The following is a 16,494-nucleotide window of genomic DNA, read 5'->3' as shown; positions in this document are numbered from 1 at the left end:
GAGCAAATCTTTATGACAAAACTTACCCACAAAATCCTTTGTTCAAAAGTCATTTTCTTCTACCTTCAATTTTTTTTCCTAAAACATATCCAATAACTCTTTATATCTTTTCTACTTGCTGATTAAAAATTGTACTGAAACTTTTGGAATTTAAATAAAACTGCTTTTTTAATAAAATAAGTACTTTAGTCTTATATTTAAGTGATGACTTGTGGAGAAAGCAATTATATTTCTCTAAATAATGATAAAAACACACTTGCAAATTGACCCAAATATTTTAAGAGTAGGATCTGATTATAACTTTACTAGAATGAAGCACATTAAGATTACTCATCCATGTATTTAAGCAATTCTATATAGGTTCATTTAAAAATATTTTTTACTTTAATCCTAAGTACTTAGCAATTACCTCTTGAATACCTCATTTTGGTTAAGCTTGAATATCATATCAACCTATACCAACAGTTTAAGAAACATTTTAAAGATGTTTACATACACATACACACATGGAAAAAATTTTTAAGTTAGGCATTCCAACAAATGTCAATTTAAGTGTTTATAACATGATCTGGAATTCCGGGAACAAATTAAGTTGTGCACAATGTTGTTATAGCACTCATTTTGTTAGACAGTTATCCTAGTGGCTAAAGCAAAAGTAAATCTCTAACAAGATGGTTGTTGCAGCTTTTAGACTATTAGCCACCATTAAGCCAATCATAAACACAAGACCAAGAGACATGCACAAAATGATATATAGAAACAATTAGAGTGCATTCTCAGAGAAACCTTTTAAATCCTAGATATATTTTAGGATTTTCCTTGCGGTGGCAAAACGTCTCAGGGCAGCAACAAGATAAGATCAGACTTTTTATACAAATAACAAGAGATCTCCTTAAATCCCCTGTTTTAATATGTAACATCTCTTACCTGCTAAAGAGCAATACAGAATCCAAATTTCCCTGTTAAAAAAATTGCAGAAACAAATAGGTTTGAAAAGTACACAAATGGCTCAAAATATCAAAGTTGAAATTGGAGTCTTTTAAGGTCCAATTTTGGGGCATTTTAATGTTAGATTTGGCTATACATTATTTCTCTTAATCCCTCCATTTTTTTTTTAAATTACCTTTTGTTAATGTCCTTCTTGCAGTAAGAAGGGCTCATAAAATCATAAGGGAGAATTACCAGGAGTCTGTCATTTTCTCCTATTTGTCTCAAATTGTGCCTGAAGAAGAAAGATAGAAGAAAATCAAGAAAGAAATTGAGGGGTTCATCATTTGCCTTGGCATTGGAGAAGTATTCTTTCCCCTCATCTGTATTTCCTTATTCAGAATAATTAATCTATACTCTTAAGGATGGATGTCTACTTACACCTTAATGAGTATGATTAATAAACCTGCCATGATTTCTTATGGAGACATCCCATCCTAATCATTACACTCTCAAGTCCTTATTGCTGGATCCTCAACTTCTCTGTAAGCTAGGAGGTCTACTTTCTAGGCAGATTGGAACACACAACTATATTCAAGGAGAGTATAACTTATAATGGCCTCTTTTAACATTAAAGCTTTAGGTTTGTCCCTACAGGGTGCATTTTAATAATATTTAATAATAATTTACCTTAGGCTACAGAAACTTTATTATTAGCCAAACATTGTAAAATAAGTTCAGGTAGCTGGGTACAGAGCTGGCATCCTATAGCCACATCTGGAAAATGGACACAGATTTCATGAGTCCATCCTCTTGATTTACATCAAATACTAGTTTTTCAAATTAGTATTTGCATATCAGGCAGGGAAAGGGGCAGGTTGTTGTGGTTAAAAAGATTGTATCACCATTGAACCTGGTATCAAATGGCTATTTTCATAAGCACAGAAAAAATAGAATGAACTAGTCCCTCAAGAGTTAATTTCAGTGATGGAGTCTCTCATAACCATAAAAAAACAAAATGCCTTATTGAATCCATAGCAGAATCCAAGAAGGGAGCTGTCCTTGTTGCCTTTTAGCCAGTGCTACAACCTGGAATACTAAGGTCCCAATGAGGCAGGATAAAATTTGGGAAAGTTTGGGACTTAGAAAACATGAGTTAATACTGTATTTCAGATTGAACAAGACTCACTTTCTCTGAGACTAATTTTCAATTGCAAATATACAGTTTATTCACGTGGTAACTCAAGGACAACTCAAACCATCCTCACCTGGCCCAGGGACCAACCATGACCCTCCCCACTCATTGGATTATTTTTTGGGAATCACCAGGTTCTTCCTTTCCCTTAGGTAAGCATAAGTTTTAAAAGGACCTGGAAAAGAGGAACACACCCTCTCTGCTTCCTGCTCCAACCTGTTCCCACCATGCTCCCTTTTGTAAATCCAATCTCTAACTTTTGACAACCTACATTTGCACCCATGTGTCCTTCCATGTGGGACACAAAGAATTTGGACATTTTCTGATCAGAGATTGCACCATTGCTGTTAACACCAATATTAAACGCATACAGCATTTGTAGGAGATAAAGAAAAGCTTAAACAGAAAATTGGTTTCCATCTTTGCTCTCTCCAGCCTGTGCTAACATAGGCTGAGGGGTGTGTCCTGAGGGCTTGGATCCTTAACCCTGCTGTTGTCTTGGTCAGGGCAGCATATAGTCGAGCCCAGAGTCATAACTTGCAGCAACCTGGACATGACCTGTTCCCTCTCCTTGCCTTGGCATGTGTGCAATGGGAGAAAAGGCCCATCTTGAAAGCAAGACTTAAAGGAGAAAACTGTTAGTAGAGAATTCAGGCTGATTTAGAGGTTTAGCACTGGATGGACAAAATCCAGGAGGTAGAAGCAGAGAAATAGCTCCAATCCTAAACCAAATTCAATTTAAATTCCCAATCACATTTTTAATCCCAGGAATTTATAAGTCACTCAAAAAGTTGAGCAAACTGACTGTGCAACTTGTGCAGGACTTTGCTGTCTTCCCTTTTCTCCTAGTCCATCTTTGCCTCTGTTGTCCTCACTTGGATGCCCATGTGGGAAATAACAAAAGTAAGGCCTTTTCTATCAAAGAAGTTAATGTATAACTACCATTGTGTAGATGTTAGCTAATCTCCCCAATTGCTGCCTACATGTTTTGTGAAACATTGCTTGACACTGCAAGTTTCTTGCATCAAACAAAGAGCTGTTTACCACCAGATGTCCTAATCTCAAACTGCTTGTTTACCATCTTAAAGTTTCATTCCTTTGAGTAAAATGTCAGCTTCTGTTCCCTATCTGTAGGGGACCTTGAGAAATCACTCTCTCACTGAGCAGTAAACCTTGAGTAATCACTCTCTTATTGAATTGTAAAATGTTACTATATCAGAAAACCTTGCCCTTATCCCAAATAATAGTTAACTGTGGAGAGTTGTACCCCAAGTGTGGACCAATCCATGTGAGGGACAGAAAATTGCATCAGGAATATAACCCTGGTGGACTTCCAACTCAGGTGTGTTGTGCCTATCAGAGTATAGTCTATGACTGCACCCTTCTGCAGAGATAAAACCCTTTTGTTTTTGCCTTGCTGAGTGATGCCTGAGTGTTTCTTTGATCACTATTTTGAAAGAGCTGTTAAAACAATTTGATGGCCCATGTGAGGACAAACTTTGTTGCCACAGGGATCATGAGGACCCCATTCTAGAGGTGACATGTCCCACTGTCTAGTTGTTGCAAACTTAGAGTGGGAACAATGAACCAAAGGTTGAGAATCACCCAGCAATGTGGGGAAGGGGCCTTTATAGCAAGCATCATAGCAGCCAGAGCAACTCTGTGCACAGATACCAAGGGAAGGATATTTCCTTGGTGGCAGGAACATCCTGAAGGTTGTATGGGTATGACTGGGAATTGTCTCAGGCACAAAGGCAAGTGGTGACTGGAGATAAATGGAGGCTTTGTGTAAAATTAAAGAAATCTCCCATATGGGGAGTGGGGAGTTGGACTTTTCCCAGGGAAGCCCATAACTGAGGTTAAGATGTGGGTAACAAAAATTCAGTTTCAAAGAGGGAGACTTACAAGAGAACAGATGTATCATCCACCATTCCACCAAACAGCTTTTTAGACATGGTTTTCTGAAAGTTCACTCACATTTTTTGCATGTGTCATTTTGTTTACAGCATTGGGCAAAATTTAATTTACTCCTGGAATTCCAGCTCATCTTATGTGCACTTAAATTGATTCATAGGCATACTTAATTTATAAAACTTTTGTGCATGTGTGTATGTGTTTGTTAACATCTTCAAAATTGTTCTTAAACTACTGTTTTCAGAATTATGTGATATTCATATTGAATATCTCTGCTATAAACTGCTTAAGTCTTATACATAGGAATGTATCAACTTCTTGAGTATGGTTCTTATTGTAGAGTCAATATAAAAATTCTTACTTCTATCTACTCTGTTCTACTGCTACTTTTAAGAAAACCAGTTTTCAAATTTATTTCATGCAGGTCTTACTAAGATGCAGACATTCAGGGATTAACATCTAACAGATAACTGGAACAAAATGGCCATTTAAACACACACATACTCCTGCCCACCACAGACTAGAGCAGGAAGCTTGGAATTTGGGTAATTAAAGAAATGACCTTAACCTGTTTCATTCTGTAATAAATAAAATCTGTGATTTAATCCTCTTTTAAAACACATGGGTTTATTAATTAATGGGGTTTGTAGTGCAAATATGAGGTTCTAAGCAAAAAGGTTTTATGTGCTATTTTCAACAAATAAAAAAATAAAAAAGGTTAAAAATACTTTTGGATTAAAAAAGGATTATATAAAAAATTTGTCCTCAAAATTAAAAATCAAATAAGGGCAACCCCCCCAAAAGTTACAGTGTTAGCTATCATAAAATGCAGAGTAGATTGTCACAAAAACATAGAATTTATAAATACTTATGTGAATTATTAAGTTGACTGAAATCTAAAAGTTGCATTAAAAGTTTTGTAATTTTAAAATTTAATATACTGATATTAAACTAGTACCTAATTCCCTAAGCTCATAACAGCAAGGCTGTTGTATAAATATTGTTCTACTTTTGATAACATTTACAAGATCAAAACTATCTCAAAGAAAATGGTTTTGTTTTGTTATAATAACTATGAAAAAATTTTTGGTGCTATAGCTTGGTACAAAGAAATTTACTTTGTAAAGCAAAGTAAAATAAAGCCATCGTACATGCTCTAGGAAGGAAAAAATTCAAAAGGAGCTCTACACTAGATGTCTTAAGACCTCAAGTTTTTCATTGGAGTTAACAGGGCAAAGATAGTCCTTAAAAAAATGGGCTATATGTCATTAACTCTCAAACACTGGCTGTGCATCATCAACTCCTTCCACACACAAGTTGGGGAGAGGGAATTTTGGCCTGGGATGGCCAGATTGCACCTATAATTTTAGGGCAGCCCTGTTGATGACAGTTTTGTGGGGTCTTGCTGTATGTCAGAAGCCATCTGTTAATGTCAGCAATCTGGGATATGATCCTTTACCAACAACCAAGCCATGATTTTCAGTCATCAGGTTTCCTAACTCCATACATAGTCCTCATGAATATATATTTACCTGTGCTCTCTGTTGATTTTTATCAGGGTTTTCACTACAGAGGTAACTGAGTCATAACTAAATAAAAATTCATTTAAGAGTTAGTTTATATCAAGTCTTCTAGATAATTTCATAATAGTGGTTAAGAAACTATTGTCTTGGGTGATTCTAATGCAATTGTTGATATATATGTATCTGTGACTAGACTATTTGAGTTCACTGACACTGTCCCCTCAATTAATGGGAAATCTAAGGTTTTACTCCAAGAGTAACCACTAAATTAATCTTTATATATAATTCTATAGAGCTTTGCTGCTGTTACTGGCTCCTATATATTAAATATATTTGTGTTTTCCAAATATATCAAGTCTTCTAAAATACAAATTTTAGATAAATACTCTGTAAACAGTAAAAATACCTATACTGTTCTGTTAGTTGCTAAATTGTTCCATCAGAATTTTCATTATGATTTTTAATATCCTAACTCAGAGCAAATTCATCTCCTATGGGGGTTATCTCACAAAGATTTGCTTTTTCATCATTTGTGGATGTATAGATGATATGCTTCTGATGTGAGGGTCTATGATTTGTTTGTGGCCATCTGTTACCCTGAGAATTAATAAGGTGACTTGATCTGCCGTCTTTGTGGTTTCTTGGTTTTGGTATCTGTTTTGGTTATCATTGTGGTATTTGCCCTGCACATTTTGATTATATTACAACACACCTGCTTCGAAGATGTAGAAATTTCTAATTTCTTCTCTGTCTTTGCTCAGCTTTTCAACCTTATCTGGTACAATAGCATTGATACTACTATAGTCATGAATTTTTTTCCTTCGGTATTAGCTATTTTTCAAATCATAAGGATCCTTTTCTCTTAGTATAAGCTTTTCATCCATTTTGAGAGTCAAATCAACAGGTGGGAAATATGCAGCATTCTTCATCTGTGGAAGTTACATATTAGTTGATTTACTGTGTGAAGAGTCAAGGTAGTCTACATATGTCTTCTTTTCACAGGAGAAATGTGTTGCTTCAGTGATATGTACTATAGTCATGTCAATGCTGAATCCCTTCAATTACAGTCTAAACAATGGAAGCATTAAAAGTGCTTTGAACAGGCTCTCAATCTAGAAATCTGATCTTCGGACCTGTATCATCTCATAGACATGTAGATTGGAAAATGCAACAAATGAAAACATGTAGTTTTGTAAAGCTTTCCTCTCATTTATTTTATAGCATAAAGGATTTGGTTTCTAATTGTGTTTTTAGTACAATTTTCATTTCCAGGTTTGAAAAAAACATGGTATGGGGAACTTATATTGCTTTCAGTATGGGAAAATGATAAATTTCTTCTCACAGATAACCGTGATGGTTGCAAAAAAAAAGTGACTTAAATAAATGCCACTGAATTGTGCAATAAAAATTGGTTAGAATGATAAATATATTTTTTATTCATTTATTCATATGTGCATACATTTTTGGACCATTTCTCCCCCCCGCCCCGCTCCCTCCCTGTAAGCTCCACTCCTTTCACTTCCAGGCAGAACCTGTTCTGCCCCCTTCTCCAATTTTATTGAAGAGAAGAAATAAGCAATAATAAGAAAGACATAGTGATTTTGCTAGTTGAGATAAGAATAACTATACAGAGATTCCTAGCATTGCTTCAATGCACATGTGTACTACAACCCGAATTGATTCATCTCTACCCGACCTCTTCACTACTTCCCGGTCACCTTCCCATATTGACCTCTGTCATTTTAAGGTTACTATATTAGCTTCTCTACAGTGGGCACATCAAACACTTTAGAATGATAAATATGTTGCTATGATTATTTTCCAGAAAAAATGGATATTAAAAACAGGTGAATCTTTAAGATGAAAAGTAACCAGATGGTTCACATAAATAATACACACAAGCTTCAACCTGAGCAGAGGCATAATTCAAAACCTTTGTGGAAGTTTAATTTTTCTTATTCTCCCTCCATTACTATTTGAAAGTCTTATAACTTTGGCAAACTGTAAGTCTGTGTTTTGAGCGCCAAGTCATGTAATAGTCTATAGTTATCTAGTATCACCATCCTTCAGTTTAGTGGCTCTATTCCAGAAGGTTTCATACCTGAATCTTCCTCCATGATTTTTCAAGAAGTTCCCATATGACACTACCTTTAAATCAATCCTAAGGTCATAGCCTTATTCTTCTTTGAGCAATAGGTAGGGGAAAACATTGTATCTGCAGTCCTTGATCATGACTAAGAAGCACCCCAGTATAAAGCCATAATGGTGAAGGAGAATTTTTTTTTGTAAGAAGTACTATTGGAAGCATTGTTTTCTCATTGTCAGGAAAACATGCAGCTTGTACATGCAGCTTGTCTGTTGGGAGGACATGGAATTGAAATTTTCAGATTAAAGTACTTAGAAATTTGTGTTCTGGGTATGATCAGGCCCCAGAAATCTCACTAAAATTTGATTCTCCTCCAACCCTGGTTCCACTTTCCATAGACTTCTCACCCATGAAATCAGTAAATGGATCATTAAAAGTGGTTCTATAATCATTTCCAAAGGATTTTGGAAGAGTTGAGGAGGAGAAGTGATTTATATACCCAAAAACTTTGGCTTGTGAGTGAAGGCTTCCCAAAAGATGGGCTCCGATTCATGTGTTCTTTGTAAACTTTTTCATTTCATGCATTTAATGCTACCAAAGTGATAAACTCCTAAAGTTATTACTTTACTAAGAAAGAATAAACATACCATTTAATGTAACTTGTACCAGGCTGTCAAGGAGAAAAAAGAGAAATCATGGTTTTGTCCAACACTGGACCTCTTGCCAGGAGATTCCTTTCAAGTTGTCTATGAGATAATCCGGTTATTTTTGTGTCATTAAAGGGGAAAATTCTCACTTGCTACCTCTATTCATCTTTGGTGGACTTCAGCTAGTGGTTGTCACCTGCTGTATCCAATGGAGGAATGTTAGCTATAGAGCACAAGCAAAGACCACAGGAGGGCAGAAACACAGTAGTATAGTAAAGCTCTCTCTTTTGCCCCATTTAAAGATCTCCTTACAACTGTCTGTATCTTCCTCTATTCTTGTAGAAATTTTTAAATCATCATGATGATTTAAATGTGAGGTTCTTTCTGACTGCAGAAGAGCAAAGCCAGCACAGGGTGTGTTATGAGGGGAACCATAGAACAATTTCCAGACAGTGAAATGGAACTTATGGGTGTGTAATAGAGACTCTGCTCCATGATAAAGAAGGAATCATTGCAAAAATATCTTCCTGTACAAAAGACTTGGTTGTCATTGAGTATTTCCAGCAACATATTCTTCACATTGTTAAAACTCCCATTTCATTTTTAGAAGCACTATACTGAGTCTGCACCCTTAGGCTGAAACATTCTTTTATTTTATTCAGGCATGATAGAGAAGCAATCTACAAATGATCTAAAACAAATGCAAGTTTTTTGGATTCATAGAAATAATTAGGCAGCTTAGGCCATGTTTTAAGGGTAACAAGGTTGAGAGAATCTTGAGGATATTAGACTGTGTTCTATTAATTTTAGGATAACCATATAAGGAGTATTTCAGATCTACCCTAGATGCATGAGAGGTATTAAAGGTGCCACATTCCAGTCCAGCATCTGCTGCAAATCCAAATGAGTGAGTGTGTGTGTGTGTGTGTGTGTGTGTGTGTGTGTGTGTGCAGACACACTTTCCCCACTTTTGGAAGGAATGAGTAGGAAAAGGGCTACCCTTTTCCTGGGTGTCTCTGTGCATAAACTTATTCATGGCAATAAAAGATACAGGCACCGATGGAGTACTCTTTCCAAGTCTCTACAGCCCCACCATGTATAGAAGATATAGGCAACATAGGATTTTCCACAAGTCTTCCAATTTTCTTCTACTTTTCTACTATTTCCCCCTCTATTTTCTGGTACAATTGGACTGAAGACATTGGAACCTTAACATATTTCATTTGTCCACTTTCCATATCCAGATCTCTATAGGGTCCATTATAGATGATCTCAGCCTCTGAGATGGGAGGCTGGCTTTTGGTGGTAGGGGGAAAAGGCATTCACCTCATAGAGTACAATCAGCTGTATTTTATAGCCTTCCCTGACTGGAACAAAACCCCTCCACTGTCAGGTGGTCTTTTATTAGACCCCCAGAACAGATGGTTGTAGTCAGATGTAGTCAATGAAAAAAGATTAGCATCTTCTGTGCAAAACACAATGTTATATATTTTTCTTAGGAAAAGACCATTTTGAATATTTGTAATTTTATAATATCTTAGCTTTTTATAATTATATTATGCATACCTATATAAAATTAAACTATATTTTCACACTTAAAATTCAACTAGGTTTCTGATCTAATGAGATGAAAACAGCAAACTGGCAGGTTGGAATTTCATAGATAGATCTTGTATATTGAAAGGAGAATGTGAAGGGGGTGAATATTATCTAAGTGTAATATATACATACATATGAATGAAAATATCTTAATGTAACCAACTAATAACTGTTGAAAATGAAGGGGAGGACTGTTAAGAAAGAGAAATAAAGAGGGGGTGAATTGATCAAACTGCACTATATGCATATATGTAAACATCACAATTAAATTGTGCTAACAAAAATTAATTAAAAATGCCCAATGCTTTATGTGTGCAAGCTGCTTCAAATGAAGAGAGCAGAAAAAATGAAGAGAATTGTAGGATGTTCACTGATCTTCAAGGGTCAGTGAATCAGTCATTCTGAATTGATCTCTAATAGAGACTTTTTCCTTAAGGATATGAACTACTGGGATCAGATAGATAGCAACATTTCCGGGATAATTAGGAGCTTTGGATATTGAAACCCTGGGGTGTATAGAAATTATAGGAGTCAACCAGGAAAAACCTCACGCAAAGTTCTTCCCAATTAGGAAACAACATCTGCACCTTTCTTCAGAGGTCGTCCTTCTTGCTCAGTAGCTCATTGACTCACTCAGTGTGTCTGACCTTCTGGACAATAGAGCTTCTGTCTTCCACACCCTGGTGAGATGCTGAGCATCATTCTCAGTAAAGCTAACTGGATAACGTAAAATCTGAAAATTAATGATTTAAATTCTTGTAAGGTGTTTTGCTACAGTTGCATCCAAGGGAAGCTGTAATAAAAGGACATCAATTATATGATGAGATACAGATCCCCAAGAGGCAGGTGCATGATGGTCAACCTTCTTGACACCTTCCTATTTATATTTCCCACAGTTCTCATTCTGTCAATCTTTTATTTTTTAAGCAGTACTATGGATTTAACTCAGGGTCTTGTGCTTGGTAGGCAGGAACTCTACCACTTGAGATACTCTGCTAACCCTCTGTCCAACTATTTATACCATATCACTTACATTTTTGCTGATAGACAACCAGTGCTAATTCTGTCAAACATCTACTCTCCCTGTACAGTAGCAAGGATGATTTTCTTCCTAGACAGAAAACTGTTCTTCCTGGAACATGGCAATTCTAATATAATTCTGACACTTCCTAGAGTTCTTCTGATGGTGGTGGGGGCTGTTTTGGTCAATGTATATAATTTATAGTGTGACTATGGCAAGATAACACACACTAGGTGTCTTCATAACAGAAATTTGTTTTCTCACAGTCCTGGAGGCTAGATGTTTTCAGTCTGAGCATCATAGTGGTTGGTTTCTTGAAGTCTGTCTTTTTGGCTTATACACATGATTGTGTCTTAATTTCCTCTTCTGATGAGAATTGTGCCCATATCAAAAGAGAAATCACTCTAATGACCATATTCTAAATAAATTACCTTTTCAAAGGTAATGCAGTCATACTTTTAAATATTGGGGGATAATATTTCAACATATGAGTTTTGAAGTATGCAGAATTCAGCTCATTAAATTTACTTCATCTCTTATTTTCCTTACTATTTCTTGATCCATCATTCCACACAGAGCTTTTGTCCTATCCTTGTAGCAGGGTAAGGTTGCTGAGAAATGTTGCAGAGATGCTGAAACTTCAGCCAGCAACTTACTTTTCCTGTGTTTAAATTTCTAAAAGTACCAAACGTTTTAAATAGTGCAATTTGCAATAGGAATGGTTAACCGCCCATTTTCTCTTTCCAGAAATAAGATATGTTGACATCCTTTTATGATTACTTCATGTCTTTAATTGAAGTAACCAAATAAGAAGAATACAGAATTCACCACCTTGTTATTTTCCTTCATTACTCATCTCCTCCTCCCAAGGGCATGTCATTTTTAATATGATGATGCTTTCCAAGAATGGTTCAAATTTGTGTATATATTCATAGACAAAAGGCATTAACCATAGCACCTATCATTTAGAGAATGGAGAAATAAATTACATTGTGAAAATAAAAAGGAATATTCTGTAGTTAGTATTATGAAGTAAAACTGGACATACAAACATTAATTAATATTAAAATTAAGTAAATACTAAGTATATCATTTGGAAATGGCACATAAGGTGATTCATGTTTATTAAAAAGCTTTAAAATGTTGCGTAATGCAAATTTCATTTGGAAGAATAATAAAAGAGAAAGCAAAAAATATGGAAACATAATGTATTATAGTTATCATGGTGGGTTCTCTGATGAAGGAAGACAAATTGAGTTTGAACAGATATGTAAAACAAGGGACTTCTAATATAACACTATTATTTACTGCAATGTAATTTCCTGAAGCTAGGAGGATGAAGAGTGCTATTTTTTTTACTGTTGACTTATGGTTGCTAGACTTCATAATTTTCTGTACATTCAATGATATTCAGATAATCTATAATGAGAATTTATGTACCTGTGAAGGAGCAAAATATTTAAAATATTTGCATGGTAAAAAGACTTTATTGTTATAATTTACTCACATAGGCATTCTTAATTTTGTGAAACATTTGTCCATTTTGTGTACTATTTCACTTGTTTTCATTCCTAATTTATTGGGACAAATAAATATTGGTATCATTGGTAATTCTTTCCTTCCTTTAATCATAATTTAATCATAAATTATTGTTATGCCTATATGCCAACATAATTTGTTTCCTTTGAAGTTGTATACATTCTGTTTTGTACATGTGTAAATACTATATTTTGATAAAAGTTTTTATCATATTTCTAAGTTTCCATAGCACAACACTTTTTATAATCTCTATTGTATATATAGAAGCCCTTGAAGACAAAATATAATTTGAAAATATTTCTTAAGTAGAAGATAAATTGAAATTACCTATAAATATGACTGAAATATCAACCCATAATGACAAAAACTATTCTTTTAAAAAATATTTTATTGGCATATATTAGTTGTACATTGTGGTTTCATTGTGACATTTACATATATGTTTAAAATGTACCTTAATTAGATTTGCTACCTTCATCCTTCTTTCATACTACTCACAATTTCTTAAAACAGGTTTTATTGTTCTTTTTCATAAAGTATATAAAGTACATCCACATTATTCACTCTCCATTCACTCTCTTCCCTCTCACGCATACCTACCCTCAGACAGGACTTATTTTCACTTCCTGTCCTTAATTCTTTAAGTGTGTTATTAATTATTCAGAGGGTTTTCACCATGGTATTTCACTCATCCATAAATTATACTTTAATCAAATTAACCCCCTTTATTATTATCTCTCTTTATGTCTTTATGCCTTTATTACTCAAAAGCTTTCAGTGTGTTGCATTATGCTTTTCTGATAAACCAGGATGCCCACACAATTTTTCCATAGCATCCATAGAGTTTTCATCATTTAATGTAGAGTTTTTCTCCCTCCTTTACCCTTGACTCAACTGCATCTAAGGGGCCAAAAGTTTTGTGAGCTATTATTCTTGGAAGACACACACACCCAAACACACACACACACACACACACACACACACACTGGATAGGAAATATCAGTATGAGACTGGTTGTTTTTGCTCTATTTGTTTCTCTTGATTGAACCTATGAGGTTTTTTACTCAAAATGTATTGAGATGTATTCATTCAATGATTTATATATTTAAGTTATGGAGTAGGTAGGTCAGACAATTGTCAATTGTGAAATGATCATCACACTGCAGCTAATAAGTGAATCTATCATGGCATTATGTTTAGGCAAATGAGGAAACCCCCATGTTTTATATCCAAGTTTGTTTGTAAAATTAATGCAAGAGCCTCAACTAAATTGTAAGTTTTAAAGGCTAATATTATACAACAGAATGATCACTGGCATATGTACTATTCTCTTCCCAAACAGAGAAAAAACAATGTCCTCTACAGACACTCCTGTTAGGATGCAGATTGTCTAAATCAGACTTCTAAGTATCTGATATTGGAAGATAAAAAATAATGGCTTTATTTGATCCTGTTCATGCTTACTTACTTAATAATTTCTTTCATATTATATGTATTTTCACTACTTCACTCAATTAGCTATTTTTGTTTCCAATGTAATTTTGTTTTTGTGTAATTTAATTTTGTTTACTTTGTAATTTAATGACATGCACCTATCTCACTAAGGGAAGAAGTTCCCTTGGATGAGACAGAGAATCTCTTTAACATTGTTATCCTATCTATAAATAATTGATAAGTCATATTATTTGCATTTCCAGGGAAAGTCTACTGAACTTCAAATTTAAAATCAAGATTTTCTAATTTTTTGCTCAGGAACCCATGGATCATAGCTCTCTACCTATCACAAATAACTTCACATATAGATGTAGAAGAAGATGTACCTTTAAAGCAAAATAAAACTGGTGTTCTTTTCAGAAAGAAACACTTCAACTTATAAAGGGAAATTATGAAACCTGATAGATTTTTTTAGGAATGAAATTCTGTAGGATTTAGAGGCATTAGCAGAGATTGGTCTAGTGTCAAATTCACACTAACACAATCTACGCCCTTAGTCAGTATTTAAAAAACATTAACTACACACATAGTCTCCATGGCATGTCCTTATAGGTCTTTGGGACTGATGGTATGAAGTACGTCATCTGAAATCTGAGGAGCTCTCTAAATGATTCTGAAGCCTGCCAAACTTGGAGGCAACTACTCTAGAAGAGAGACTTCATATATACATTCAACATGTTGTAATTCCTTTTCAAGGCACAGAATAATTCTGAAGGAAAAGCTGTATCTTATTTTTCTTTCAGTTTCATCACCTGGTAATGTGTGGCAAAGCACTGACATTGAATAAAGAGTGTAGAAAATAGAGGAAGAATGAGAGAGAGGAATGTATGGAGATAATAAGGAGGGAAACCTTTTAAAAATTCTCTTTGATTCACCTTATGTACAAACAGAGGGTTTTTTTTTAAGCAATCATACTCAGTCTTAGAAATATCAATTTCTTCTAGAGTATTTGTTAATATTTACTCTTCTGGGCCTTATCCCCAGTAGTGATCATCAGTAAGACTATAGCAGATAGCAGAAGTTTCATTTCTACCCAATTCTAATGTAATCCATTGCTTCTCATCCAGAAACAATTCATTTTATTTTATTTTGATCCAATCATTTCCATAAATTTCACCAACAACATGCAACCCAGAAACCAAACAACTATATCAGAAATCCTCCTCCTGGGACTAACACATGATTCAGAACTGTGGCCCCTCATCTTCAGCCTCTTCCTGTCCATATACCAGGTCACCATCCTGGGAAACCTACTGATCACGCTGGTCATCAGCTCTGACTCCCATCTCCACACACTCATGTACTTCTTCTCTAATCAGTCTTTTGATGACATCTGTTTGAGCACCCCCATGGTCACAAAGATGCTCACAAATATTTAAACACAAGATGAAAGAATCTCTTACACAAGTTGCCTCACTCAGCTCTACTTTGCTATAGTTTTTTCATACTTAGAAAACTTTCTCCCTGAAGTGATAGCCTATGACAATTATGTGGCCATTTGTCAACCTCTAAGGTACACAGTCATCATGAGCACATGCCTCTGTTTTATACTGGTTTTGTTCTCTCTGTTTACTAGCATTGTGGTGCACTGTTCCACAGTCTGTTGCTATTGCAGTTGTCCTTCTGCACAAAGCTGGAAATCCACCATTTCTTCTGTGGAATAGCTGAGGTTATTAAGCTCTCCTATTCTGATACCCTCATTGATAACATACTGATATATGTTGCGTTATGTGTATTTGGTGGTGTTCTAGTCTCTGGAGTTATTTTCTCTTATGTTCACACTGTATCTTCTGTCTGAAGGATGACATCATCACAAGGATAGTAAAACCTTTTCTACTTGTGGCTCTCACTTACCAGTAATTTCCCTGCTCTATGGAACAATTTTGTGGTGTATATTAGTTCTGCAGTTAGTTACACACCCAGGAAGATGGTAGTGGCTTCTGTAGTGTATTCTGTGATCCCTCAAAGGTTAAACACCTTTATCTACTGTTTCAAGGACAAAGACATGAAAATTGCCTTGAGAAATCTCATCAATAGGATTTCTTATCCTCTATGAGGTATTACTTGTTTTGGACTTGCTGATCCCTTAGAGTAATTGAAAGTATATTTCTAGTAAGCTAAAATACCTCCCTCTTCTGTCAGATATATTTTCCTAAGATAATGAGGAAGCATAGTGACCAAGTATTTTAACTTCACTTGGAGCATGTTTTAACGTCACTTGAAGAATGACTTTTCTTCTTTTTTTTGACTTTCATTATAATTTTATTTTTGATCCAGGGATTATTTAGAACCATACTTATTAATTTCCACATATATGGAGTTTTTCTAGTATCTTTTTGTAATTGACATATTTTTATCTTCAGTGTGGTCAGAGAGCATACATTCAATGACTTAATTCCTTGAAACTTGGTGAAATTTTCTTTATAACACAGCATACAATCATTTTTTCATAGATATTTAAAGCATAGATATTATTGCAGTTGCTAAACACTCCGTCTTGCCTACAAGTTACTTGTTAATACTATTGCTAATGTCTTCTGTGTTCTTAC

At 34.9% G+C, this 16,494-nt stretch overlaps 1 pseudogene; it reads left to right on the top strand.

Moving 5' to 3' along the window:
• Nucleotides 1-15,069: 15,069 nt before the first annotated feature.
• On the top strand, nucleotides 15,070-16,001 carry LOC141417929 (olfactory receptor 7G2-like; annotated as a pseudogene).
• The last annotated feature ends 493 nt before the right edge of the window (nucleotides 16,002-16,494 follow it).

This window comes from Castor canadensis, chromosome 16 (assembly GCF_047511655.1).
Source record: "Castor canadensis chromosome 16, mCasCan1.hap1v2, whole genome shotgun sequence".
Taxonomy (NCBI): Eukaryota; Metazoa; Chordata; class Mammalia; order Rodentia; family Castoridae; genus Castor; species Castor canadensis.
This window is presented reverse-complemented; position numbering and strand designations above follow the sequence as displayed.